The sequence below is a fragment of the Balaenoptera musculus genome, chromosome 2 (genome assembly GCF_009873245.2).
Source record: "Balaenoptera musculus isolate JJ_BM4_2016_0621 chromosome 2, mBalMus1.pri.v3, whole genome shotgun sequence".
Taxonomy (NCBI): domain Eukaryota; kingdom Metazoa; phylum Chordata; class Mammalia; order Artiodactyla; family Balaenopteridae; genus Balaenoptera; species Balaenoptera musculus.
Window position 1 is genome coordinate 82373833 of NC_045786.1, and position 26980 is coordinate 82400812.

The 26980-nt window shown below is 39.3% G+C and overlaps 1 pseudogene; it reads left to right on the top strand.

The window, feature by feature from the left end:
* Positions 1-960: 960 nt before the first annotated feature.
* On the top strand, positions 961-26687 carry LOC118889843 (annotated as a pseudogene).
* The last annotated feature ends 293 nt before the right edge of the window (positions 26688-26980 follow it).

The following is a 26980-nucleotide window of genomic DNA, read 5'->3' on the forward strand; positions in this document are numbered from 1 at the left end:
AATTTTTCATAACTAAGGGGAAAAATTGCATCTATCTTTCGAGGGTGGATCTTAAGAAAGTAAATTGGTTATTGGTTGTTTGCTTTTTTTGGTTTGTTTTTGGTCTGCTGAGCATCTTGATGAATTTGAGTATGCAAAGAAAATCCAGAGTTGAGTTTGGGAGTAGGAACCAAACAAAGACAGAGGAAGAAAAGTTCTCTGAAGACAATCTCGGAGAGGGAGGATCCTAGGAATGTGAGGTGATAAAGATCGAAGCCCATAAGAATGAATCAACCAGTGAAGAGTCTCCTATGGTGGGATGACAGAAAGGTTTTAATAAATAGGACTCTAACATTCACCTAAAGTTATTTTTGTTGCTCTGATGTAATTGCCCCAATCCCAATCCCATCCTCCCAGTAAGTGGAATTCCCCAACTTCCCTAAAGCATCAGTCAAGTTTGCTAAAACATAAGTCATTTGCGTGCGTTTTTTTGAAAACTAAGAAGTTCCCACATGTGGGTCGACAGGTGTGGGAAAGAAACCAGGCACAAGATGACAAGATGATTCCAAAACTGAACTGAGTTGGTGAAAGCAGGAAAAAACAAAACATTCCTGGGAAATTCACAAAAATCTGGGGACGGGCTCTGGACTTTTCAAAATTAGTGGAATGAGAGTTCTTAAGGAGCAGGGTTACCTAGATGAAACTATGCTTATTGAATGGAATTATAAACCCTAACTCTTGTTCAAATTTGTACTGTAACAAACCAGGCGGCAGTATCTATGGTACCCAGGCCATCCAGCATAAGCAGTAGTCCAAAACGTACTGAACCTGATTCATCCTCCATCCATTCAACAAGTATATGATGAATATGTATACTATGCCAGGGGTTATTTTGGACTTGGGTTATAAAGTCCCTCCTCAACAGAGAGCTGACTTACATTCTGATGGGCGAGAAATATGATAAGCAAATACATGCACAACATGAGTTTGAACAACATGAGTTTGAACTGCCCAGGTCCACTTAAATGTGAATTTTTTTCGATAGTAAATACTACAGTACTACACAACCTGACATTGATTGAATCTGTGGTTGCGGAACTGAACTGGCGAATCCGGAGGAACCTGGGATATGGACGGCCGACTGTAAGTTATACTCGAATCTTCAACTCTGCAGAGGCTTGGTGCCCCTGGTCCCTGTGTTGTTCAAAGGTCAACTGTATACTATGTTAGGTGTTGTTAAGTGCTAAAAAGAAAAATAAAACAGGGTAAACGGCCAGAAAGACAGTGGTATTTTTGGTGAAATAGGGAAGAGCTCTCTGACAAAGTGACATTTCCATAGAGCATTTAGTGAAAAGAGGGAGCGAGCCATGGATACGTGTGGGGGAAAAGCATCCAGGCACTGGGAGCAGCACAGGTGAAGGCAGTGAGGGAGGAAAAGGAGAGTGTGCTGGAGGGACAGCAAGGAGGACGGTATAGCTAGCATAGAGTGAATGAGTGGGATCGTGATAGGAGATGATCTCAAAGGGGTGGGGAGAGAATAGAGCACAGATTATATAGGCCTTGTAAGCCAATAAAACATGTTTATCCCAAAATAACACAAGAAGTGAATCACAAGTTAATATTTTATGAGAAAATTTAGCTTTCATATGTATAATAAAATTTACATTATGTACAAATGTTCATCCCAATTATCTTTTAGCCAAAGCACAAGTGTCTTGTGGTTTTTTTTTTTATTAATCACTTATTCTTTTCTATTCATCTGGGTTTTATTTCCTAAAATCATAATGATCATCGCATTGGGCCAGTTGCATGGCCCATCAAACATTTTATCTCTAGGGAATGCATAACCAGAAAAGGGGTGGTAAGTCTTGGCTATTCTCCTGGTTATCAACTTCAAAGTTTAGGCACTCACCAATCTTTGCACTTCACTAAGACTCTACCAGATTGTTTTATCTTAAGTTGTAAAAGATTTACTATATCACCACTTAAGGTGATTTGAGTTCTATTTTTTTTTAATGTGAAGTTATACTTCTATCTTTTTTTTTTAAATTTATTTGGCTGCATCGGGTCTTAGTTGTGGCATGTGGGATCTTCCGTTGCAGCGCGTGGGCCCTTAGTTGTGGCACGTGAGCTCTCAAGAGTGCGGGCTCAGTAGTTGCAGTGCGTGGGCTTAGTTGCCCTGCAGCATGTGGGATGTTAGTCCCCTGACCAGGGATCGAACCTGCGTCCCTTGCAGTGGAAGGCAGATTCTTAAGCACTGGACCACCAGGGAAGTCCCTATACTTCTATCTAATTGGCCTAAACTTTAAGTTTTAGAGATATGTCCTCATTCTATGATTTCAGGGTTTAATGAACAACTATACTTACTTTTTTCAATCCTTAATGATTTTACAGATTTAGGTCTTCTTTCCTTTCTCCCTTTGATTTTCTATCTAAACTGAAAAGTTTTAATCTGGTTATTATGTTCTTCAGTGGTTCCCCATTGTAATGTCTTCTGGATCTTCCTACTTCCATTAGATTTTCCTTGCAGAAAGATATTTCCTTGTAATACTCAGAATACAATATTACAAGTGGTGATGCACATGGTTTTATCCCAACAAGATAAATTTTTCAGTTTGTTGATCCTATCACAGAATTTTCACCTACTTGAGTGAGGTCATCAAAGAGTTACTTAAACTTCTTAAGAATTGTCTCTGCAGTTTTGTCATGTTAACTCTAACTGGCAGAAAGAGAATCCCATTCAATAACCACAGGAACTGTTGAGCTATCAGTGTATTGAATTGAGATCATAGAATCACACATGCTTTAGCCTTTTCTACATATTTACAAAAAAAACTTATTAAGCTTTCAATATAATGACATTTTAATGAAGCACCTAATTTAAAGAAGATACTTTTTAAGTCAAAATTCCAAAAAAGTCTTTCTGTAATTTATTCCCATTTATACAACTCTTAACTATCTAAAGTAATGTAATGTCTATGGGAATAGGGGTACGATTTTTGATGTGGCATTTACGTCTTCCAAGTTATAGGTAAATATATTAAATAATACATGCCCAGTGGTTCAAACTTCAGCATTATCAAGCAATATGTGGCTTGAATAAACACAACAACAATGCAGGCCCAAAACAAAAATTTACAGACTCCGGGCTAGCCCAATGCTTGGGATCCCCCAGCTGCTAGCCAACACATGGAGAGTTGTGCCTGGGCGTGGCACAACTGGATGCACCTTGGGAAATGTTCTGGATGAGGGATCCCAACTCCCTGCCTCATCACATACTTCTGGAGGAGTGGAGAGGGAGCAGGGATCACCCAGCCAATCTGGAAAACTAAGCTTTTCTATTGGGGTTACAATTTTATCGGTTTAAAAAACAAGGTTTTTGAGACCAGTCGCCTGTGAAGTTTTCCTTATCAATTCTAGTTTCTGCCTGAGCCTTTAGAGCCACCCTGCTGAGCTAGCTTGTTGCTAGGCTGCAGAAAGAGAATGAGAGCACCCGGGTTATCCAGCAGACAGACTAGTGTATCTTTACTCAAATGTGCATAAGAACCAACCTCTAGTTTACATTTAGTAGATAAGGAAAAGCAACAACAAATTTGCGTTTAAAAATATCTATGGTGATACCGATGCTGGCCGTCATGAACTACCCCTGAAGAAATGACAAAACACTCTCTTCAATCTGAATTTACTTTTGTAATAGCTGTCTGTGAGAAATCGTATGGAAGATTTTTGAGATTTTAACTAGAGGATGAGATTCTTTATACATTACTGGGGAGTATATAATCTTGTCTCTGCAATATTTTAAAATTCTAAATCCATCAGTATGTCATTCTATAATCTGCTAAGTGCAGAGGTACAATGCCCAAGCCATTTTTAATGGTCCTTTTTGTGACTGAGATGTGTAAAAACAGGGTGCCATTCTGGTTGATGTTTCTTCCATGTCAGTTATTCTGCTAGATTTTTATTACAAAGGAGTGAGTGTATTGCATATATAGATATGCAGAAAGAGTAAGAACATGCATCCTCTCAGTGGGTCGTATTAGTCTGTGAACTGAGTAAATATCTCAGTGATTATGCAGTACCTCTATAGAGAGGTGAGCATATTTCAGACTGTAATAGAGTGAGTGTCTCTGCCTGTCTTTGTATAATATATTCACAGGTAAAAATGGGATGACTGGATGAGCCTATTTACCAGTCTGTGTCTAGGAGTGTGATGATTTGGGATAAGGGAAAAAAGCACAAGTAGATTTTTTTCCCCACTGCTTCATGATTGGACTGTATGGAAAAGATCAAATGATTTATACTTTTATGGATTTAAAAGTATAATTAAAGGATTATAACTAATGCCTGGTACATAATTGGCCCTCAATGAATATGCTACCTGACTGTAAAGGTGGCTGGCACCTAGGAGGAAAAATTGAGGAGTGGTTTAATACCCTTTAATAGACTCCATCAGCAACCCCCCCCCCCCCTTTGTTCTTTAATGGGATCAGTTAACATTTTTATCAGTTTTTTGGTAAAGTGACATGTAAAAGCAACTTTAAGCCTGTCCTTTCAACAGTTCCACTGCTCCTTCCTATACACAAACTGTGGAACCGCCAATGGCTCTCTGACTCACTGACATATGTGTTGCCTTTGAAATAATCTTGCTTTCTTTCCACAATTTGTTTTCCACAATTAATTTAGTTCTTCTATCTAGTAGCAAGACAGACAGACAAGGTCATTTTTAATCCCTCCTCTGACTTATCATAGTATTTGAAATGCTACCATTAAAGATTCATTTCTTCATATGAAAATGGAGCATCTCTGAAAAAAACCTTCCTTCCTAGCGTTAAACTAGTTTCCCATATCAGGCAGCCTTCTATTAAAGAGAGAGAATTAAACAGAGGACAGGTAAATTTTGATAGGATTTGGAAAGTGAAGATAAGAAGATGGGAGTATTGTGAGAACCAAGGTTTCATAGAAGGCTTTGGGCAGCTGAGAGGCAGCACAAAGAGATTTGAATATATGAACTCCTCCCTACCAAAGGAGAACACATGGGTGCACAAGGGAAGTTACATGGGCTAAAGCTCCCCACTTTTTTTGTTTATAAACAATTTATTCAGTTTATTGTACTTAAGACCACAGCTAAATGCACAGAAACAAGCAAGGCATTCCTGGGTTAATACAGGATCCAGTGGGTTACACGGCACTGAGCGTCAAGTCCAAGGACAGAGCACTAAGGTTTCAGAGTCAGACCAGGCCAGAGACCCTGAGCCAAGGGTGGGCGAATGTCCCGATACTGACAGCTGCTTTCTTCTAACATCTGGGCATACTGCAAGGCATGTCTTCAACACTACCTCATTTCATTGATTTCAGGGGAACAAATATTAAAGAAATGGAATGCATGTCCTCGTGCATCTCAGCTGTTGTTGCTTTGTAAGTCACATACTAGCATGTGAGCAACAATTTTATAATATTCCGGTAACAGTGGGCCACAGAGTGATAAAATCTGTATGTTTCTCCCTCAGTGCTTCCTTGCCTGTTTTTATTCCTACCTAAATTCCCATCCTCAAGCCATCTGCCTTGATGTTCAATGTCTCACATATATAACAGAGTTTTCTCAGGTGACAACAGCTATTTCTAAAGCAGCATCTTGTGCAGAAAAGTTTATGACATCAAGAAATTGTCTCTGGGACTTCCCTGGTGGCACAGTGGTTAAGAATCCGCCAGCCAATGCAGGGGACACGGGTTCGAGCCCTGGTCTGGGAAGATTCCACATGCTGCGGAGCAATTAAGTCCATGCGCCACAACTACTGAGCCTGCTCTCTAGAGCCAGCGAGCCACAACTACTGAGCCTGTGTGCCACAACTACTGAAGCCCACGCACCTAGAGCCTGTGCTCTGTAACAAGAGAAGCCACCGCAATGAGAAGCCCCCGCACCGCAACGAAGAGTAGCCCCTGCTCGACGCAACTAGACAAAAGCCCGCGTGCAGCAACAAAGACCCAATTCAGCCAAAAATAAATTAATAAATTAATTTAAAAAAAAAAAGAAAGTGTCTCTAGTTAGCTATCCTCTGGGAAAAGAGTCATCCACCGCTGGCTAATGCCTAATTGAAAGCATAATTTAGAAGGCAGATTTAGGAAGTGGAATATGGTTAAAAATAGGAAACAAACTCCAAAAAGCTATGTCTATGAGGGCCAGATAACAATGAATTCACGAATGGTCTCACTTGAACACTACAAAATTGTTGCTTACACAATTATTAGAAACATTAGAGTCCACAGCTGATAACATGCAAACTACTGGTTAAAACTCTTTGTCTTGGGTTTCCCTGGTGGCGCAGTGGTTGAGAATCTGCCTGCCAATGCAGGGGACACGGGTTCGAGCCCTGGTCTGGGAAGATCCCACGTGCCACGGAGCAACTGGACCCGTGAGCCACAATTACTGAGCCTGCGCGTCTGGAGCCTGTGCTCCGCAACAAGAGAGGCCGCGATGGTGAGAGGCCCGTGCACCGCGATGAAGAGTGGTCCCCACTTGCCGCAACTAGAGAAAGCCCTCGCACAGAAACGAAGACTCAACACAGTCATAAATAAATAAATAAAAGAACGTGAATTTCTTTAAAAAAAAAAAAAACTCTTTGTCTACAGGATAAGATGGTCAGAGTCTAGCTCAAACCTTCTCTAACCCCCACGAAAAATGTTGAGTTGGAAGGGAAGTCACACCACCTATAGCATTTCAAAGGCAAGAAAGACCTGTTAGGATATAGAAGGTGCACACACAATATTACACTTTTAATTTTAAAGGGCACCTTGAGTTCTATTTATCACTTTTCTAAGGTTATGTGTCAGGAACAGACTTAAGGACATTTTACTGGGATTTAACTTTTTGGCAAAACAGAAACTTTGTTTATAGCCATGGTTCTATAAAAATGTTTAAAAGGAGTTATTTCTAATTAAAATAATATTTTTTCACAAGTGATACATAACAATAACAAAAAGTAAACATCTTCATAACTAACGTAAGAGTAGAATCTCTCTTTTTTTTTGTGGTCAAGCCACACGGCTTGCAGGATTTTTGTTCCTGGTCATTGAACCCACGCCCTCAGCTGTGAAAGCGTGGAGTCTTAACCACTGGACCACCACGGAATTCCCAGAACCTCTTTACTAGCATCTTATTTTAAATACAGCAAAAGAGTCAGTAGAGCTTATGAACAGAAGTGGGTTCTCTTATAGGGAATCAGAAAAATAGTGAAATAAGGCAGAGCCTGTTTTTGTCACAGATCTGTTAAGCAGTAATGTTCTTTCTGGAAGGCACAAGTTGGCAATCTTTTTTTTTCTTTTTTTTAAAAATAAATTTATTTATTTATTTATTTTTGGCTGTTGGGTCTTTGTTGCTGCGTGCAGGCTTTCTCTAGTTGCAGTGAGCCGGGGGTTACTCTTCTTTGCGGTGCACGGGCTTCTCATTGCAGTGGCTTCTCTTGTTGCGGAGCATGGGCTCTAGGCACACGAGCTTCAGTAGTTGTGGCACGTGGACTCAGTAGTTGTGGCTTGCAGGCTCTAGAGCGCAGGTTCAGGAGTTGTGGCACACGGGCTTAGTTGCTCCGGGGCATGTGGAATCTTCCCGGACCAGGGCTCGAACCCGTGTCCCCTGCATTGGCAGGCGGATTCTTAACCACTGTGCCACCAGGGAAGCCCCACGAGTTGGCAGTCTTATTACCCAAAGGTTTAAAAAGTGGTTGTGAAGATAATGTCATATGAATAGATAAACTATGAACTTCTCCAGGCCACAGCCCTCTTATTTATAAAGTGGAGACATTAATGCACTACCTGACTGAAGCTAAAGATATTTTGAAGTCCATTCCAACTCTAGGGTTTATTATTCTCCAACACTCATAGAGCCGTGTCTTCCTCTGAGAGTTGTTACCTATCACCACCCATCTCTCTTTTAGTGCTAGGCTACTTGTGTTCTATATCCCATCCCCTCATGCCTCCTCAGGAACCCTGCTTTGTCAATTACCCTTTTTTTCTTGTAACTTCTATCTCTGCCTCTCTCTTATTGCCCTTTCCTCTCTGAACATGAACATGTTCTTCTATCTTAAACACATACCTCCTCCCAACTTTTTCCATCCCATATCCTCCTTTACCATCACTCTCTCACCCTTTTTCCTTTCACACGCAAGATTCCTTCACATTCTTAATAGAATGCTTAAATTCAGGGTCTCTCTTTCCTCACCTCTCTCTCAGGACTGACTCTTCTTGCTGAGGTCACCAGGGATTTCCTAAATGCAAGATCCAGTGGAGACATTTCAGTCTTTATCTCCCTTGGCCTTTCTCTAGCATCCATTCGAACTTTCTCCTCCCTTGATTTCTGTGACTTTATGCTCTCTTGATACCTCTCCAACCTCGTGGATAGCTCCTTCTCAGTCACCTTCAAGGATATCACTTTCTTCATCCACCCCCTCCCTAAGATGTTGATGTCTCCCATGGTCCACCCTCAGTGCTCTCCCCATCTCACACTGTTACTCTCCGCAGGAAATTTCATTCATTCATAACTTCAACTACTCCTGGGCTCTAAGTTATTCAGCCCAGTATTCCTTCCAGATCTCCAGATACATAAATAAATACATAAACAGCTCACTAGTCACCTATGCCTGTATGTTTCCCCATTGTGACAGTTAATTTTATTTGTTAACTTGGCTAGATTACAGGTGTTTTTGTAGATGTGATTAACATTTTTTAAACCACCTTATTGAGGTATGAATGGCATATAAAACCAGTACATATTTAATGTATACAACTTGATGAATTTGGAGATCAGTATATGCCTGTGAAACTATCACCACAATCTATGCTATAAACATACCCGTTACCTCTAAAATATTCTCCTTGCCTTCTTTACGATTATTAACTTTTTGCGAGTGTGTGATAAGAACAATTATAAGATCTACCCTCTGAGTCAAATTTTAGGTATACAACACAATATTGTTAACTACAGGCTCTATGCTGTATAATAGATCTCTAGGACTTATTCATCTTATGTAACTGAAACCTTATATCCTTTGATCAAAGGAGTACATGGTACCCTTATACCTTCTTGCTTCCTCCCCTAACCAGCCCCTGGCAACCACCATGAGTTTGACTATTTTAGATTCTTCATATAAGTGGTGTCATGGTTTGTCCAGATGTGACTAACATTTACACAATCAGTTGACTTAAAGTAAAGCAGATTACACTCCATAATATGGGTGGGCTTCATCCTCATCCAATCAGTTGAAGGCCTTAAATGCAAAAGACTGAGGTTTCCCAAAGAAATTAAAAGGAATTCTGCCTCTAGATTGCAACATAGAAATTCTGCCTGAGTTTCCAGCCTTCAAACTCAAAACTGCAACATCAACTCACCTGAATCTCTAGCCTGCCAGTTTGTCCTATGAATTTTGGACTTGCTAGCCTCCACAAATACATGATCCAATTCCTTAAAATCCTTTCTTCCTTCCCCTTCCCTCCCACCTTTCTTTCTTTCTTCCTTCCCCCCTCCCTCCCTCTCTCTCTCTCTTTCTCTATCTCCTATTGGTTCTATTTCTCTGGAGAACAGTGACTAATACACCCATCATCTATACATCATGTCTGAATCCCTTAGCACACCCACTTGAATCTTCATGATCTGACTGTCTTCAACTTATTCAGCCTCACCTGCCATTTTTATACATCCATCTTCTCCTCCTTTCATACTGACTCTTTGGTCATTCCCAGAGCTTGCCACACTCTTTTATACTTCTGTACCTTTGCATTCTGTTCATCTAGAAAGGTTTTCACCCTTCAGAACACAGCTCAAGCTTCACCTAGGCTGTGAAGGAGGCAGGCAGAACAAGCAACTTCTATGTTCCTATTGCACCTTGTACATAATACTTCCTTTAAGCACTGGTCACATTATTTATGGAATAATTCCTTATAAATCTTTTTTTCCCTTCTTTTAAAAATCTGGTTTGAATTTCTAGCATCTAGCGTAGGGTCTGGAACATGGTAGGCAACTGGTGATCAAAAAATATTTGATTAATTGATAAGTAAAACTTCTCTACTTAAGATATTAAATGGCTGCCCATCACTTTCAAGATAAAGCTCCCTCAGTGCAGCAGCAAAGAGGCTTTGTTTGTTTGTTTGTTTTGGCCACACCTGCGGCTTCCTAACCACTGGGCCACCAGGGAACTCCTCCCTCTCCAATCTTATTCCCCATCAGGTTTCCACAGCACTTGAATTTCTAGTCATGCTGTACTAGCTGCAGTTCTCTCAATAAGCTTAGCTTTCTTGCATTTACTTCTGTACCCTTTGTTCACCTGGAATATTCTCCCTCCCCTGAAACCATTTGGCAATTCCCACTGTCCTTTTAATCTTCATATCAAGTTTTCTCTCTCCTCTGGACACTACTCTCATCCCCTCCTTGCTTTTGCTTCTGAGTTCCGTTAGCACTGCATACTTATCCTACTTAGTGTGATTGTCTGCTTCTTAGTCTACCAGCTGCAGCCTATAAATCACAGTCTATCTCCCCCTCCTATTCTGCAGCTCCTTCTTCTCACCAGGCACTTTCTGCTTTCATGCTGCCACCCTGTCATTCCCAGCTGACCCAGCCTACCTTCCTACTCTCCACCCCCAAGGCCATTCCTCTTCACGGACCTTTGGAATCCATACTTTCCATCAAAATGAACCTTGCTATCTCAGTCTATCAGCCAGATGATCTGATGGTCTTTGCAAAATATAATGGATGATCTTCTGAAAATCTTCAAAAACATTGCCTTTGAACCCAGACCGTTCTGTTAATAATGTCTATGTCTTACCCCAAGGTGCACATTCCCCCTATTGGGACACAGAAGTGCTCTAGATTGTCTACAGAAGTTTCATAACATTTACTAAAAATGTCTTTAAATTTCATGTGTCTCTGCCAATTCTTTCTTGTTACATAATAGTATATTGTACACTCCATGTTTCTTCTTATGCCTTTTTCTTAGGCTTTCCAGGAAATATCTTTCCTACACAAATGGTATCAAACTGAAGAAGCTAAATCTTTGGCCAGTTGTAACAGAAAACCTCCAACGAAGAAGACTGAAATCAACTAGGGTGTGCAACTTGACATGCATAAACTGAGAATCCTTTTTCACTTTTCTGTCCCTCTTTTTTTCTCTTTCCTCCCTTCTTTCTTCCTCCCATTTACTCAGCAAGCATAATTCGAGGTCTAGAGCAAAGATTTCCTGGATGAAATGGCAGAGCAGCATAAGGTAATATTTAAGAAAGGATAGCCTCTGGAACCAGATGGCTGTTTTTGAATCTGGGCTCTGCCAGTTAATAATTATGTGACCTTGGCCAAGTTATTTCACTGCTCTGCAACCTCAGTTATGTCCTTTGTAAAATGGAGATGATAACACACCTCACAGGGTGGGTCTGGGGATTAAATTATTTAGTACCTACGAAGTGCTCCCTCTAAATATTAGCTAACTGTTAATTGTTGCTAATTCTAGATGGCTAATGGGAATTAATTAGAAGTGCAGTGGGGAGTGGGGAAAAAGAGCTTTCTAGATAGAGGAAACATCATATTTGCAGTCCTGAGGCAGGAGGAAGGTGCAGGGTGTTTGGGAGAACTGATAGGAACTGAGAGTGGCTAGAGTGGGCAGGGGCCAGGTCATCTGGGGCCTTGTAGACCATACATTGGATTTAGGATTTTGTTTTTATCCTAAAAGCCATGAAAAACCTCTCAAGGGTTTTTAAACAAAGGGATGGCATGATCTGATTTGCTTTTTTACAGATCACTCCTGCTACTGTGGGAGAGAATAGTTTGGAGTAGGTGAGAGGAAATGTGGGGAGATCGGGGGGAGGGGAAAAACATGAGGATGCTGAGGACTCTCACTTGAGCCACTGGGTGCATGATAGAGCCATTCATTAAGATGGGGAACACTAGAAGAGAATCAGGCTCGGGGAGAAAAGGGAAGGACTCACTGTTGAACAGGTGTTAGCTTGGAATAGCACTTCATGGAGTATAATCTGTAAAAATACTGAATCACTGTCCTGTACACCTGAAACTAATATAATATTATAAAACAACTATACGGGCTTCCCAGGTGGCGCAGTGGTTGAGAATCTGCCTGCCAATGCAGGGGACACGGGTTCGAGCCCTGGTCTGGGAAGATCCCACATGCCGCGGAGCAACTAGGCCCGTGAGCCACAACTACTGAGCCTGCGCGTCTGGAGTCTGTGCTCCACAACAAGAGAGGCCGCGATAGTGAGAGGCCCGCGCACCGCGATGAAGAGTGGCCCCCGCTCGCCGCAACTAGAGAAAGCCCTCGCACAGAAACGAAGACCCAACACAGCCAATAAATAAATAAATTAAAATTAAAACAAACAAACAAACAAAAAACCAACTATACTTAAAAAAAATAAAAACAAAAAATGTTAATTTAGTCAGCCACGGCCCCCCATCTCCCCCCGGGCCATGAACATGTGGATTTGAAGTGGCTAGGAGACCTCCAAATGGAGTTAGATATTTAGAGAAATTGGATACATGGGTCCAGAGCTTAGAGATAAAATTTGACTTCACCTCTCTTGAATTCACAGAGTCAAGGTGAAAAAGGAAATTCTCATTCAAGTTAAAGTAGACAACTTCAGTTAAGGATGGCATAGTGATCAGCAAATAAGTACATTTGGTAAGAGAGAAAAAACTTTCCTATGACTTTTGATTGAAGCACAAGGGACAATTAGACAGCTTAGAAAGACCGAATTTCAAGCAAGCATTTCAGAAAGTGACAATTTAGCTTTTGATAATTGTCAAGGAAACAGCTCATCAAGTTAAGAATTATTTTATTTACTCAAAGAAAGGGGAAAAAAGGACAGAGAGTTTCTGTGTCTAGTTTTGAATACTTTTCTGCTACAGGTCAGAACTATCAACCAAGACCTAGTAATCTTTTTCAAATTGAAAACTCCCACAGGCTTAGATTTTAAGTGGATACGTGAGGTAAGTATAGGGCTTTCTGGAGTCTAAAGAGTCACTATTAATCTTGCTGAAACATTCCAGTTTAAATTAGCAGAGACTTGTATTTGCTGCATAGCTTTAAAGTTAATCTTTTAGAGCCTCTTCAGGTATTAAATTAAGTCTTTCAGAGATTTTGAGACCAAAGCTCCAGTTATGACAAGAGAAACGGGTTCATATTTTAACAAAGAGCAGGTTATATAAAGTATTATGTCCATAAGGGTGTCAAAAAAGATATTTTTACTATAGGAAATGTCACATGAAAAAATAGAACAGTATAATGAATACCCATGTACCCATCCCCCAGCTTCAACTACTATCACTTGTCTGCCTGTAAAAAGATATAGTTAAAAAATAATTGGGGACTTCCCTGGTGGCGCAGTGGTTGAGAATCCGCCTGCTAATGCAGGGGACGTGGGTTTGATCCCTGGCCCGGGAGGATCCCACATGCCACAAAGCAACTGAGCCCGTGTGCCACAACTACTGAGTCTGCGCTCTAGAGCCTGTGAGCCACAACTACTGAGCCCACATGCCACAACTACTGAAGCCCACGCGCCTAGAGCCCGTGCTCCGCAACAAGAGCAGCCACCGCACCACAACAAAGAGTTGCCCCCGCTCACTGCAACTAGAGAAAGCCCGTGTGCAGCAACGAAGAACCAACGCAGCCAAAAATAAATAAATAAAAAATAAATAAATTTGAAAAATAATTGTATTTTTTCTTTCACAAAAATAATGCTTATTCATTGATGAAAATATAGAAAATACAGATTACCCAGGAGAAGAAAATACATACTGGTCACAATCCCAGGGCTATCAATAGTCCAGCTGATGCTCCTGAACAATTCAGAAAAAGATATCCCCTTCCCTTGGCTGTAGACAGCCCTGTGCACAAGGTGCAGGGCTAGGCAAATGGAGTAGAACTTGACCTCTGCTCTAACTCTCCTCCTGCTAAGCTCCCTCTGGAGAGCTCAACATGCAACATGGACATGGCACACCTGCCTTCTAACCTCCTTTCTCTGCAAAGGCACACATACATTTACACAATTGTGTTGTACTATACATACTGATTTGTCATACTCCTTTTCACTTAATATTTCATGAACACTTTTCCTTGTCATTATTGAATTATTCTAAATATCATTTTTAATAACTGCACAATATTATTCAATAATCTCTTAATTATTTAACTCTACCATTGGGCACTTAGATTATTCCTATTTAACAATATTATAAAAAGCACTGAATATAAAAACATATACTCTTATGGATTTGTAATATAAATATTAGTGTACATCCATGATAAACTCCTTAGAATAATTTTCAGAAGTGGCATTTCTGGGACAAAGGGCAGGGCAAATCCCAAGCTTTTTTATACCTGTTATCAAACTGCCTTTTAGTGAGGCTGAACTAGCTCATACCCCATTATCAAGCATTTTCCCAAAAGCTTGATAACATTAAATGTGATGATGATAGATATGGATTCATATTTTTACAATAAATCCCCCAAGAGTTTGTCAGTTTGACTATTGAAGAATAGTACCCAGTGTTGCTTTATTTGGGTTTCCCTGAGTAGCGGTAGTGAAAAAATGTTTTTATATGTATATTAGTCTTTCTTTTTCCTGAATTTCCCACATGTATCGTTTATCCTTTAGCACTTTTCTACTGGTATATTTTCTGATTTCATAAATCTATGTGGGTAAAAGTTGGATACATGTGTCACACTACCCACACATTACTATAAAAGGCAATTATTAAGAAGCAGTGAATACCATGTTTAAAGAGATGTAAGTATTTATTTGACTTATTGGCACTGAATATTTTGAAGAAAGAGATGTATATGAGGTTGAACCATGTGAAATTGCCAACCCTATGTGGTAGTGGCTCTCAAACTGTGGTCTGGGGATCCCAGGAAGTTACCAATTCCATTTGGGGGGTCCACAAGGTCAAAACTATTTTCCTAAGAATACTATGACATCATTTGCACTTTCACTTTCATTCTCTTACAAATGTACAATGGAATTTTCTAAAGGCTGTATGATGTGTGATATTCTAACAAATTGAATGTGGAAGCAGATGAGAATCCCTCTGTCTTCTATTAAGCCAGACATTGAAGAGCTCTGCAAAAATGTAAAACAATGTCACTCTTCTCACTAAATTTTTTTGGTTGGAGAAAATACAGTTTTTTTTCATAAAATATATTATTTATGTTAACATAATGGATTTATTATTATTTCTAAATGATTTAATAATTTTTTTCAGTTTTAATTTAGATTATGGTGAATGTCAATAGACATAACCTACATAAACAGAAGCTCTTTAGGGCCGTCAGTTTTTAAGAATGTAAAGGGATCTTGAGTTAAAACGTTTGAGAACCTCTGCTCTGTGGCATTTGAACATAGTTGCCTTTTATTTCAAAGAGCAAGAGATGTGAAGCGCTTCCTTGACAAGTAAATGAAAGTAATCATGGGAGTGATTGTTAAGGGTTTCATCCCATCCTGAGTGTCAGACACACTTCTGTGCTCTTTAATAATTTATTTTATCCTGGGCCTAATGGCAGTACTGTAGAAGGGCAATAATAATGAGAAAATTAGCTGATTAGAGGTAACATATTGGGACTTCAATGGTGGCACTGTTGTTAAGAATCTGCCTGCCAGTGCACGGGACATGGGTTCAAGCCCTGATCTGGGAAGGTCCCACATGCCACGGAGCAACTAAGCCCATGTGCCACAACTACTGAAGCCTGCGCTCTAGAGCCCGTGCTCCGCAACAGGAGAAGCCACCGCAATGAGATGCCCGCGCACTGCAACAAAGGGTAGCCCCTGCTCATCACAACTAGAGAAAGCCTGCATGCAGCAACGAAGACCCAACGCAGCCAAAAATAAATAAATAAATAATAATAATAATAAAAAGAATGCTTTGCTTTTCTTCACAGTGTCGTGAGGATGAAAGCTGTGAACCAATAATTTATAAATTAAAAAAAAAAAGAAATAACATATTAATATTTTCACCCCAACAACAGAATGGTAAAACACGACCATGTGTTTCTCTTCTATCCTTTGTCCCAGCCAAAATAAAAAGACAGATTTATCTGAGGCTTCATGAGTAGGAAATCTTTCCTTCCTGAATTATACTAGGAGATAAACAATTTAAAGAGGTAAAAGGATTCACTTTGTGCTCATTTGGGCTCCCTTGGGAGCCCTGAGTCCCCAGGAATTTCAAAGTCGTCACTCGTGTTTACTTAGAAATTAATTAACGCAATAAGAAATGGGCAGGGCCTAAATGAGAAATCTTTAAAACTTTACATAGAAGAACAAGAAAATAAACGGAAAGACACATCATGTTCCTGGATTAGAAAATGGAACATTATTAAAAATGTCATTTCTTGCAAATCACATTTTCAGTGAAATGCAATACCAGTCAAAATGTTCATGCCCTCTGAACCAGTAATGCATTATTTTAAAAATCCCAGGAATCCATGATATTAAGCTTATTTTTATTCTTTAAAACTTAGTTCATGTTTCATTTTTTTTCCTCTAGTACCCAGATGTCCATATTGAAGGTATTTTTGCATAGTTAGTTGTCTCTCCAGAATGGTGAATAACTAATAAACCAGGAAGCTGCCCCAAACAAGGAACTCCTGACCTTAATATCCCTCCATTATCATTATTTTCCCTTGAACTTGGTGTTAACATCCAAAATGTTCTCAAGGAGACCAGAAGACTAGCATGTGGCAACAATAGGCATCAAAAGCACTGACCAAACCGAGGATGTCCATAGTTGTAGTAGTGCTGAGAGGACTTTATGGTTGTGAACTCCAAACTAAATGGATGTTATTATCCATTTGGTTATTTGATCAATTTCATTAGAGTTGTGTATTTTAAGGGAGATACTCTGTGCTCTGTAACACAAAAGCACAGACCACAAAGCACAGAACTTGGGGTAATATTCTCTTGTGTGGAAATCGTTAAAGGGTTTCAAGATGTGGAGAACTGGGCAGTCAGAGATTTGGAAGGTAGAAACTGAGAAACATGAATAATTTTAATAAATATTCATAGATTAAATCAGAAGGAAAATAATAAATTACAATCCTGATCTTGTCTTGATTTAAGCCTATTATGAGAACAAGGTTGACAGACTTGAGAACTCTGACTAAAAAAAAAAAAAAAATCCTGAAGTATAGCAAGCACACAGAAAAGTGCATAAATTATGAATGTACATCTCAATGAGTTTCACAAATTGAATGCACCTGTGTACCTATTGTCAGATCAAGAAAGATAACGTTACCCATCCCCATTAATTTCTCTTGCTCCCCCTTTCAGTTGCTCCATTGCCCCCCTGCCCCATCACACACACACACCATGGGCAACCACTATCCTCTTTTCTAACTGAATAGATTATCTTTGCTTGTTTTTGTACTCTATACAAATGGAATCATACAGCATGAACTCTTTTGCCTCTGGCTTCTTTTGCTCAGCATGATGTAGTATAATTCATCCATGTTGTTGTGTGTAGTTGTGGTTCATTCATTCTCATTGTAGAGTAGTATTACACTGCATGAATATACCATGTGTATTCATTCATTCTACTGTAGGACATTTGCATAGAATCCAGTTGTTTCTGCTGAGTAGATACCTAGGATTGGAATTGCTAGGTCACAGAGTATGCATTTGTTCAGCTTTATGAGATATGAGCAAACTATTTTCCAAGGTGGTTGTACCAATTTACACTCTCACCAGCTGTGTATGAGTGTTCTAGTTGCTCCAAATCCTTATCCAACACTTGATATTTTGTGTTTTCATTTTAGCAGTTCTGATGGCTAAAATATTTTGTTGTGGTTTTAATGTATATTTCTTTGATCACTAAAGAAGTTGAGTACCTTGTAAAATGTTTATTGGTCTTTTGGATAATCTCTTTTATGAGATGCCTGTTCAATTATTTGCCTATTTTGCGATTGAACTGTCTTTTTCTTACTGATTTATAGACATTCTTTATGTATTCTGAGTATGTGTCTATTTTATTTACATATTGAGAACATCTTTCACTCTGTGTCTTGGTCTTTTTTATTGTCTTATTGATGTCTTTTGATGAACAAGACTTTACAGTTGTTTAATAGTCCAAGTTTATCACATTTTTCCCCCTTTATGATTAGCGGGGTTTTGTCCTATTTAAGAAATCTTTGCCTATTCTAAGGTCATGAAGCTATTCTGTTTTCTTCTAGAAGCTCTATTCTTTTACTCCTGACTTTTAAAATGTCTGAGTTGGGAAAGTTGTGAAAATCAACATCTATCCAAATTGAAGAGCTTTTTTTGAGGAGCCAGTCACAGAGTATTATGATATCAAATCTGAAGTGGTTGAACAAGCAGCTCTCTGCAGCAGGAATACTAGGGAAAACAATTACACAACTCCCACTCTACTACAGCAAAGTGTCTCTTACTAAGTAGGCCATGTTGCTAGCCAGTCAGAAATTGGTTTAATTGACAAGGGACTGGAAAAACAGGGTGAGATTTTCCATACTGGAAAAAAATTATCTGCAAATCATCTGACATCATCTTAAGTAGAAAGTGAAATTCTTCACCTCTTATGCCTACAAATTATTGTCACAGAAATAGTTCATATCCTTTCCTCCACTAATACCTCTGAAACTATGACCTTGCTCCATCATTTACCCCCTTCTCTTTCATCTTCAATTTTTGGTCTGCTCTTCATTTTCCCTTTCCACCTACAAATTAGCTCAATCTCTCCAGTTCATCATACAGTGAAAACCCTCCATATTTGCCTCATAAACTCTTTTCCTTCACTGCCAAAGTTCACGAAAAGTAGTCACATTTGTTGTCTCTCACTTCCCATTCCTCCTTAACCACTTGTCCCATCTTGTCTATTTTCTACCAGTCTATTGCAGATTCTCAAAATTAGTGCGTCTACTTTTCACTTCTCCCGAGCCTTATCTCTTATGTTTCTTACTCCTGTTAATGGTACAGCATCCTCTCAAGCACTCAGGTTGCCAATAACCACACCCCATGCCTGCAACACTTCTGCCATTTGGCCTCTCCCTTCCATTCCTCCTGCCACATTCTACATGATTTTGTTACCTCTTACCTAGTTATTTTAATAGTCTCCTACTTGCCCTCCTTGCTCCTAGTGTGGTCTTATCCAAACTATCCTGTACAAAATTATAAGCTCAATCTTCTTAATTCAAAGTTCTAACCTTATCCTGTCCCAGTTTGAAGATCTTTAATAGTTTTCCCCATTGTCTTTAATCCCACCACAAACTGGATCAAATTCATTAATTTCTACTCACCCATGAGAACTATTTCACTTCATGCTTTCTTCTGATTTTCCAATCTTTGTTGATGCAATTCTGGATTCTCCCCACTTCTGAATGTCTAAATTCTTCCCATTTTTCAAGATAAAAAGGCAACTTCTTAATAAATACCCTTTCCAATCTTCTCTATCTGGGAAACTCCTCTTTATCCTTCAAGACCCAGCTCAAACATCATTTCTTCCCCAGTCTCTGTACACTGAGTTAATCACCCTTGATCTCTACTTCCAAAGCACGTTGAACATCCCACTTACAAAGCAGTCCCTACCACATAGTACCGCAATTATTCTTTCTGTGACTTTCTCCCTTACTAAGCTCTTAGCTCTCCCAGAACAAATGTGATATAATTTAAATCTTGCATCCCTAGTGTCTAGCCTAATACCTTGCAGAGACACATCTATGATAAATGTCTATTGAATGATTGAGTGAACCCATTTTAAAAAATTAATTAATTTTTTTGGCTGTGTTGGGTCTTCATTGTTGCGTGGGCTTTCTCCTCTAGTTGCAGAGAGCGGGAGCTACTCTTCGTTGTGGTGCAGGGGCTTCTCACTGTGGTGGCTTCCCTTGTTGCGGAGCATGGGCTCTAGGCGCTCGGGCTTCAGTAGTTGTGGCTCGTGGGCTATGGAGCGCAGGCTCAGTAGTTGGGGCACACCGGCTTAGTTGCTCTGCGGCATGTGGGATCTTCCTGCACCAGGGATTGAACCCGTGTCCCCTGCATTGGCAGGCGGATTCTTAACCACTGTGCCACCATGGAAGTCCCAGAGTGAACCCATTTTTGATCTTCTCCAGCTGGAAGTAATTTTTCCTTATTAAATCGCGATAGCATTTTTATCTGTACATCTCTTATATACTTAAAACACACATTACTTTCTACCTTGTGTAACTGTTATTTATGTAAATACCTTATATCCTCTAATAGATGGTTATCACCTAAGGGGCAGAGACTCTGCCTTGTCATATCTGAGGACCTCATGGAACCTAGTAAGAGGGATCCTTACATACCAATATCATTGACAAAACTAGGCTTGTCCTTTGATCAGGACATACTATGACACACCTCAAGAGCACAATGTTCCAAAACTAAACTGCTAGAGACAGGCCAAGGCAAGCTACTAAGAGACCTGGTTTCTGAAGACCTGGTTTCTTCAGGAACTGGTAGCACAGGTTTCTATAAATAAGGTAAATATTACTGCTTGGGAAAGCTGTTCATTTGTTTCTTCGTTAATTTGTAAACTACTTTGTGGATAAGAAGGGGGATGTGTTTAGAGCAGTTACTATATGCCAGGGATTTTCACATGCCTTATCTCTACATCACCATAACATTATGAGATTATTATGAGCATTATTATTTCTAAATTTACAAATAAGGAGATTTGAAGGCTGGTAGTATATGGGACTGTCAAGCACAAGCTCTTTCTCACTTCATCATGTAATATACTCAGAAGGTTTCTGGAGAAACCACTAGAGAAACACTTGAATCTAGGGTAGCATAACCTGCCAGGACCAAGGATCAGGCTTTTATGAAATTTTTATTGAGGAAATCCTTGAGGAACAAAAATAAACTTGCCAAGTTTTATCTTTTTTTAAATTGTGGTATAATTGACATACAATATTATATTAGCTTCAGGTGTGCAACATAATGATTTGATATTTGTATGTACTGCAAAATGATCACTAAAATAAACCTAGTTAACATCCATCACCATACATAGTTAAAGACTATTTTTTTCTTGTGGTAAGAACTTTTAAGATTTACTCTCTTAGCAACTTTCAAAATGCAATAGAGTATTAACTATAGTTGCCATCCTGTACATTACATCCCCATTACCTATTTATGTTATAACTGGAAGTTGTTTGACTCCCCTCATCCGTTTTGCCTACCCTTCACCCCTTGCTTCTGACAACCACTAATCTGTTCTCTGTATCTATGAGTTTTCTTTTTAAGACTCCACATATAAGAGAGATCACATGATATTTGTCTTTCTCTAAAAAGTTTTGTTTTTTTGGAGTGTAGTTGATTTACAGTATTAGTTTCAGATCTATCAGCATAGTGATTCAGTATTTTTACAGATTATATTCGATTTAAAATTATTACAAGATATTGAATATAATTCCCTGTGCTATACAACATATCCTTGTTGCCTATCTATTTTATACATAGTAGTTTGTATCTCTTTATTCCATACCCCTAATTTTCCCCTTTCCCCTCCCCTCTCCCCTTTGGCGACCATTGGTTGGTTTTCTATATCTGTGAGTCTGTTTCTGTTTTGCATATACATTCACTTGTATTATTTTTTTCCACATATAAGTGGTGTAATACATTATTTGTCTTTGTCTGACATTTCAGTAAGTGTAATACTCTCTAGGTCCATCCACATTGCTGCAAATGTCAGAATTTCATTCTTATTTTATGGTTGAGTAATACTCCATTGTATGTATGTATGTATATATATATATATATATATATATATATATATATATATATATATATATATACCACTTTTTCTTTATCCATTCATCTGTTGCGGGACACCTAGATGTTTCCATGTCTTGGCTATTGTAAATAATGCCACAATGAACATGAGGTTACATATATCTTTTCGAGTTAGTGTTTTCACTTTCTTTGGATAAATACCCAGAAGTGGAATTGCTGGATCATATGGTAATTCTATTTTTAATTTTTTGAGGAACTTCCATACTGTTTTCTATAGTGGCTGCACCAATTTACGTTCCCACTAATAGTGCACAATGGTTACTTTTCTCCACATCCTTGCCAACACTTGTTATTTGTTGTCTTTTGATAATAGCCATTCTAACAGGTGTGAGGTGATATCTCATGGTTTTGATTTGCATTTCCCTGATGATGATGTTGAGCATTTTTTCATGTGCCTGCTGGCCATCTGTATATCTTCCTTAGAAGGATGTCTATTCAGATTCTCTGCCCATTAAAAAAAAATTTTTTTTGCTATTGTGTAAGTTTTTTGTATATTTTAGATATTAACCATTTATCAGATGAGTTTCAAATATTTTCTCCCATTCAGTAGGCTGCCTTTTCCTTTTGTTGAGTTTCCTTTGCTGTACAAAAGCTTTTTAGTTTGGTGTAGTCCCATTTGCTTATTTTTGCTTTTGTTTCCCTCATCTGAGAAGACATATCCAAAAAAATATTACTGAGAATGATGTCGAAGAGTGTACTGCCTGTGTTTTCTTCTAGGAGTTTTATAGTTTCAGGTCTTACATTTAAGTCTTTAACCTACTTTGAGTTTATTTTTGTATATGGTGTGGGAAAGTGGTCCAGTTTTCCCAAGACCATTTATTGAAGAGGAATCTTTACCCCATTGTGTTTTCTTGCTTCCTTTGACATATATTAACTAACAAAATATGTCAATAAGTGCGGATTTATTTGGGGCTTTCTATTCTGTCCCATTAATCTATGTGTCTTGTTTTTGTGCCAGTCCCATACTGTTTTGATTACTGTAGCTTTGTAGTATAGTTTGAAACCACAGCGTGTAAAACCTCCAGTTTCGTTCTTCTTTCTCGAGATTACTTTGGCTATTTGCCAAGTTTTATCTTGAGCACCAGGGAAACACCTGCTTCCCAGTGGTCTTAGGGCACTTACGGGTAGGGCACTTTCCAGAAGGGACAGAGGAAAGATGGCAGTTATGTTTATGGGAAAAGGGAATGGAGGCTACAGGTTTTATAGCTGGGAATCAGAAACATTAAAACAGACTGGAAATGAAACGAAATTCACTCTTGTGGAAACACATTGGAGGGGACACATTTGTATTTTAAGTATAGGTTTGTATGGCCCTAGAGGTTTGGTTCAGTTCAACTAACATTGATTGTGCTGGGCACTTTAACGGGCACTAGGAGTACAAAGAAAGAGTTCCTGCTTTCAAGACACTGACAGTCTGGCATAGGCAGTCTGCTGACAGAAATAGGAGACTGGGTACCAGGGGAGAGAGTCTTTTCTAAAAGGTTCCTGAAAACCCAGAGTGATCCAGTCACCAGAAGTAGGACGGAAGGGGAATCTGACTAACACGGGCAGGCTAAAGGTTTTCTCTGTTTACCTAACTCTGGGCTTGGTGATCAGTAATCTTATTCATCTAACACCTACATATGAGCAGCAGGATGTATGTCACCCACTGCTTCGGCCCTACCTAAAGGAATTATTAAGAAAGTAAACATAAATATGGCTTCATATAAGTAGGTGAATGAATTACAGGCTTTATTGACTTTATGTTCAATGCTTAGAACAAGGATGAAAACTTCTACCTCCACTTCCAGTATCCCAATTGACAGCTATCCATAAAACCAAGCAGTGTGTCTAGCATTTTCAGTGAACACTCAATAAATTATTGAATAAATGAACAAAGTAGTTATGGGCCAAACAAACACCATGTGCAGTCCTATAGAAAATACAGAGGAATACCTTCAAAGATGTAAACATTTATGAGAAAAAATTAAGACCCATGAAATCAGCAAATAAGGTATCAGTGAGTCAGTAAAAAGGGAGATCAGCATGGGCTAGAGTAGACAGCACTTAAGGAGAAACCTAAGAGAAAAGCACTCAAGAGACCTGTATTCTAGTTCTGTAACAAATTAGCTATGCTATCTCATGAACATTTCCCTCTTATATTCTTTCTTTTTCTCACTTTTAAGATGAAGAAACTTGTAGGTGATCTCTGAAGGCCTTCCCAACTCTTACTTTTTAAATTTCTATTTATAGTTGGGAAAGCATTTTTTTTTTCTTTTAAAGGTAATACATTTAACTCACATGGTTCAAAAACAAAACAGTATCAAAAGGGGTACACTGAAAGGTCCTGCTCCACTACTGTCCCCATGGGCATATATCTATATATATCTATATATATCTATATATCTATATATCTATCTTCTCTATTTATTAAAAGGTAGCACACTATATATACTTTATGCACCTTACTTTTTAACTTAGTGATATATATATATATTTTTAGAAAATGTGCGTGTACTCTTTTTTTTTAATAGCGTATTTATTTTGGCTGCATTGGGTCTTCATTGCTGCCCGTGGGCTTTCTCTAGTTGCAGCGAGCGGGGGCTACTCTTCATTGCAGTGTGCAGGCTTCTAATTGCAGTGGCTTCTCTTGTGGAGCACGGGCTCTAGGTGCATGGGTTTCAGTAGTTGTGTCTTGCGGGCTCTAGAGCACAGGCTCAGTAGTTGTGGCGCACGGGCTTAGTTGCTCTGTGGCATGTGGGATCTTCCCAGCCCAGGGCTCGAACCCGTGTCCCCTGCATTGGCAGGCGGATTCTTAACCACTGCGCCACCAGGGAAGCCCTTAATGATATAGTTTATATTATACTTTTAGTGTTTTTTTTCCCCTCTATCTCCCTATTGATGGACATTTGATGCTACAGACTGAATGTTTGTGTCCTCCCAAAATTCTGTTGAAACCTAATCCCCGATGTATTGGTATTTGGAGGTGGCATGTTTGGGAGGTGTTTAGGTCATGAGGGTGGATTAGTGCCCTTACATAGGCTTTATAATCTGACTAATATCTAACAGATGCTCATCTCCCTTTATCGCTCTTCTTTGCCAGAGTTTTCTGCCCATTCTTGCTTTATTTTTCCCATATGAGCTTTAGCATCAGCTTGGCTAGCTCCCCTCCTCCCGTTTCCTTTGTTCCCCCCAGAACCTTATTAGTATTTTGGACATGTTAAATAACATTGTTTTTATGATGTTAAATTTCTTAGCCAAGAACAAGGTATGGTTTTCCATTTGTTCCTACTTCTGTGACCTTCAAGGTTGTTCTAAAGTTTGAATGTAGAATTTGAATTTGTTCATACTTGATAGATTTGGAGAGGCAAAAGATTGGAGTGAATATATTTCTTGGAGGGAGAATACAGGCATATTTCATTTTATCAAAAAGCTTGAGCTTCACTTTATTGCACTTTGCATATATTGTGTTTTTTTTACAAATTGAAGGTTTGTGGCATCAAACAAGTGCACTGGTGCCATTTCTGCAAGAGCATTTGCTCACTTCATGTTTCTGTGTCACATTCTGGTAATCCTGGCAATATTTCAAACTTTCATTATATTTGTTATGGTGATCTGTGATCTTTGATGTTACTACAACTCACTGAAAACACAGATGATGGTTAGCATTTTTTTAGCAATGAAGTATTTTTTTAATACAGTGTTTTTTAATTAAGGTATTTTTTAAGACATAATGCTTTGCACACTTAACAGACTACAGAATAGTGTAAACATAACTCAAAGGCACTGAGAAACCAAAAAATTCATGTGACTCACTTTATTGTGATAGTCGCTTTGGTGGTGGTCTGGAACCAAATCTGCAATATCTCCAAGGTATGCCTGTAATCTATGAGGCTGGTATAACCATTGGTAGTCTTTGGGACGGTAAAGGAACTAACTTGATAAGAAGAGAAAAAAGAAGTCAACAGTGCCTGCTATGTGCCAGGAACGATACTAGGTGTTTTCACATCCTGTCATCTTTGACTGCAGGTCTGCTCATACCCAGGGCTGGATAGGGCCTAGATACTCTGTAGGCTAATGCTCCGAGGAGTCTCAAGATGAAGGCAATATGTGAAGAAAATCACAATGGTAGTCAGGCAGGGTAGTCTGGGGGCAGGAAGGAAAGGTTAAATTCAAAGAGGGCAACAAGACTCAGTCACCTTAAGGAAAAGTGATAAAGATGCATTTAGGGTGAAGTCCTTACTTGTGGAGATACAGGTAAAAACACAAGAGATTTCTTCCCAGGAGGACAAGCAATCTGGACTAAAGAGTGAAGAAAGTTTGGCTTTGCAGACAGCACCACCACCCAGCCACAGTCAACCCTGCTGTGTTCTTCAACATCACTGTCCACGGCGAGCCCTTGGACCACGTCTCTTTCAAGCTGTTTGCTGACAAAGTTGCAAAGACAGCAGAAAACTTTCATGCTCTGAGCACTGGGGATAAAGCACTTCGTTGTAAAGGTTCCTGCTTTCACAGAATTATTGTGGGTTTTATGTGTCAGGGTGGTGACTTCACATGCTATAATGGCACTAGTGGCAAGTCCATGTGTGGGGCGAAATTTGATGATGAGAGTTTCATCCTGAAGCATATGGGTCCTAGTATCTTGTCCATGGCAAATGCTGGAGCCGACACAAACTGTTCCCAGTTTTTCATCTGCACTGCCAAGACGGACTGGTTGGATGGCAGACCTGTGGTCTTTGGCAAGGTAGAAGAGGGCATGAATATTGTGGAAGCTATGGAGTGCTTCGGTCCAGGAATGGCAGAACCACCGAGAAGCTCTTTAATGCTGACTACAGACAACTCCAATAAATTTGACTTGTGTTTTAACTTCCATACCATTCCTTCTATAGCTCAGGAGTGTACCCCACCACCTTCATCTGCTCACTCTATCCTATAATCTTTGTGCTGTCTGAAAATACTCAACATCTATTCATGTGCTGCAGCTCTTTGGGTTCTATATTTTCCTTATTCCCCTCCAAGTCTAGTTGGATTGCATAGTTAAGTTTATGATCATGAAATAAAAACTAAATGAGAAAAATGAAGATAAAGTTTTGAGCCTGGCCTATTTAGAAAGGTGGCACCTTGGTAAAGATAAAAAAGTTGGGGAGGCGAAAAGCAAAACAAGTTTCATTTGAAGAGTTTAAGGGGAAGAGCGAAACCTAAGTACCTTCTTCTAGATCCT